Source organism: Penaeus monodon, chromosome 10 (assembly GCF_015228065.2).
Source record: "Penaeus monodon isolate SGIC_2016 chromosome 10, NSTDA_Pmon_1, whole genome shotgun sequence".
Taxonomy (NCBI): Eukaryota; Metazoa; Arthropoda; class Malacostraca; order Decapoda; family Penaeidae; genus Penaeus; species Penaeus monodon.
Genome location: NC_051395.1, coordinates 23,008,313 through 23,011,896, shown reverse-complemented (window position 1 = coordinate 23,011,896; position 3,584 = coordinate 23,008,313). Strand labels below are relative to the sequence as shown.

General features: G+C 42.7%; 1 non-coding gene across 1 annotated transcript; it reads right to left on the bottom strand.

Annotated features, from left to right (window-relative positions):
* Positions 1–1,806: 1,806 nt before the first annotated feature.
* Positions 1,807–1,879, bottom strand: Trnav-aac. The gene has a single exon. It is a non-coding gene; the product is annotated as a tRNA-Val (tRNA).
* Positions 1,880–3,584: the final 1,705 nt, after the last annotated feature.

Here is a 3,584-nt window from a genome sequence, read left to right as displayed (position 1 = left end):
CTCTCTCTCTCTCTCGCTCTCTCTCTCTCCTCACCTCTCCTCTCTCTCCTCCTCCTCTCTCTCTCTCTCTCTCTCTCCTCTCTCTCTCTCTCTCTCTCTCTCTCTCTCTCTCTCTCTCTCTCTCTCTCTCTCCTCTCTCTCTCTCTCTCTCTCTCGCTCTCTCTCTCTCTCTCTCTCGCTCTCTCGCTCTCTCTCTCTCTCTCTCTCTCTCTCTCTCTCTCTCTCTCCTTCTATCTCAGCTTTTCCCTCTCTCCTCCTCCCTCCTTTACCACCCGGGCTTCCACTCCCTCATCTGTTTTTATGGGCGTCGGTCACGTGTCTCGGCCGTTACCTTGTGTGTTGGGTGGCGCGGCCGCCTCCGCCCCTCACGCTGCCTCGCACCCGCACTGCATGAGCCTCATTCCTGGTCATTTTCCTTTGTGTTCTTCAGTTAATGTCATTATCTTTTTTCTTCTTCTTCTTTCTCTCTCTCTCTCTCTCTTATTTATTCTCTCTCTCTCTCTCTCTCTCTCTCTCTCTCTCTCTCTCTCTCTCTCTCTCTCTCTCTCTCTCTCTCTCTCTCTCTCCCTCTCTTGCTCTCTCTCTCCCTCTCTTCTCTCTCTCTCCTCCTCTCTCTCTCTCTCTCTCTCTCTCTTCTCTCCTCTCTCTTCTCTCTCTCTCTCTCTCTCTCTCTCTCTCTCTTCTCTCTCTTCTTCTCTCTCTTCTCTCTCTCTCTTCTCTCTCTCTCTCTCTCTCTCTGCTCTCTCTCTCTCTCTCTCTCTCTCTCTCTCTCTCCTCTCTCTCTCTCTCTCTCTCTCTCTCTCTCTCCCTCTCTCTCTCTCTTCCTCTCTCTCTCTCTCTCCCTCTCTCTCTCTCTCTCTCTCTCTCTCTCTCTCTCTCTCTCTCTCTCTCCTCTCTTTCCTCTCTCTCTCTCTCTCTCTCTCTCTCTCTTTCTCTTGGAATTTCTGATATACTCGATGTTTCTATTTCTTTGTTGTGCTAGAAAATCCGTATCTGATAATTTTTTATGTTCTTCCTTGTATTTAATATTTTCGTGCGGTTTTGGTCAACATTTTATCAGCGAAATCTTTTTTTGTTGTTGTTTGTTTGTTTGTTTTTACAACTATTGCTTTTGTTTGTTTGTTTGTCTTTTGTTTCATACTACACAAAAATGGGCCAGATCGGAAAGAAAAAAATATATATACACATCATAGAACTGTATACAAATATAAAAAATATAAAAAATAAGTCACTAGTTCACCACAACACATCAACAGCTAAATAAACGCTAGGAAATATAAATGTAAGAAATAATAATACATTTTAAAAATACTTTTATAATACCCGGAAGAATCAAGCTAAGCGAAGACACGCGATGTATCACATTAAAAACGGGTTACGCTATGGTGTTATGTCTTACCATGGTGATTGAGTTTACATAGGAATATCACGTGCATAGACAAAACAAGACATGACAGCTCATATAAACAAGAGATGGAGGAGAATAATAAAAAGAGAGGCAGATGGATAAGAGAAAGTGAAAGGGAGAAGGGAAGGAGGGAGAGAAAATGAAGATGAGTAGGTTAAGAAAGCGAGAGAGAGGGAAAAAGATAAGAGAGAGAGAGAGGTGAATAGAGAGAGGCGGAAAGAAAGTGGAAAGAAGGAAAGGGGGGGAGGAAGGAAGAAGAGAGAATGAAAGAAGTAGAGAGTACGGGGAAGAAAGTGAGACAGAGACGGAAGAGATGGAGAGAGAGAGAGCTTGATAAAGAGAAAGAGAGGTAGAAAGAGAAATGGACAGACAAGACAGACAGGAAAAGTGTAAGAACTTGTGCTCACCAGGGCTCGAACCTGGGACCTTCTGTGTGTTAGACAGATGTGATAACCACTACACCATGAGCACGATATTTGAGAATTCTGAACAATTCTGAAAATAAAAAACAGAAGAAAGTGACACGGATGGGGAAAAGGAGAAAGAAAAAGAAAATACTCAAACCAAAAATAAGATAATAAAAAAGAGGAAACTAAAAAAAAAGACGAAGAGATTCCACAAGGATCAGCGAGGACGAAATAGGCAAGAAGAACAGAAATAGACAACGGAAAGATAGATAACGAGAGAGAGAGAGAGAGAGAGAGAGAGAGAGAGAGAGAGAGAGAGAGAGAGAGAGAGAGAGAGAGAGAGAGAGAGAGAGAGAGAGAGAGAGAGAGAAAACGAGCGGACGAATGAGACAGAGAAAGAGCTAGTGAGAGAGAGAAAAAAAATAGCGGGCGAGAGAGATAGAAAAAGAGCGAGTGAGAGAGAAAGATAGGAAAAGAGCGGACAAGAGAGAGAGATAGAGAGGAAAAGAGCGGACAAGAGAGAGAGAGAGAGAGAGAGAAAGGGGACAAGAAAGACATGTGACACAGGCGCGGGAAATGACCAAGGTTATTTCGTCTCCGTGTATATCATCCTGGGCAAGTTAGTGAAATGATTTGTGAAAGGGAGGGAAGGCTCGTATAAATGATAATGATGGAGGTTCAAGCAGCCATGAAGATTGTCCTCGCTCCCCCTGGCCTCTCATTTCTCAGTCCCTCATTCACCGATTGTGGCATTCCCCAGCTCTTCATTATCCAATCGTGGCCTTCCCTAGTCTCTCATCCGCCGATCCTCTCATTCTCCAGTCCCTCATTCACCAATCCTCTCATTCCCCAGGCCTTCATTCGCCAATCCCCAGTCTCCATCCCCTCATTCACCAATCATCTCAATCCCCAGTCTCTCCTTCGCCAATCCTCTCATTCCCCATTCCCTTGTTCCCCAACCCCCAGTCTCCAGTCCCTCATTCGCCAATCCTCTCATTCCCTAATACCTCGTTCCCCAGTCATCTCATTCCCCAATACCTCGTTCCCCAGTCATCTCATTCCCCAATACCTCGTTCCCCAGTCATCTCATTTCCCAGTCCCTTGTTCCCCAACCCCCAGTCCCCATTCCCTCATTCTCCCATTCCCCAGTCTCTCGTTCGCCAATCCTCTCATTCCCCTCGTAAAAAGAAGAAAATGAAACTTACTTGTTTTTCGAATATTATGGTAAAGAGAGGAAGCAAATATGTATCATTTACATTATCTACCATATGCTAAGTTTTTTCGCAGAATTTTTGTAAGCCTCTTAATTATTGCTTTAAAGACATTGATATTGAAGATGTAGGCTTTCACCTCAGAAATTTGGTTTTCTAACTGGAGGTAACTATAACTGTGAGTGGGGGGGGGGGTAATTAGGCCTTTGCTAATAGGTAACGAGACACTCCCTAAAAGCAATAGTTCTTCGTAGTAAATTGTTAAACGACGATGATAAACGAATTAATATATGATTGAATAAATAAACGAATTAATAAATAACCACTTTATCTTCTCTAATTCCTTTCTCTTTACCTTCGTTAGTCTGGTTTCTCGGCTTTAGTCTGTACTGAAACCAGAGCCAGAAGTCAGCAATACTGTCTATTTTATATTAATTACCCAAAAAATTATAGTTTAATTCCTCTTTTTTGTGATAAACGGATAAATGTTTTAATTCCTACTTTTCGTTTTTTAGTATTTTGATATGATTAATTTGTAGCATATTAAATGCATTTGGA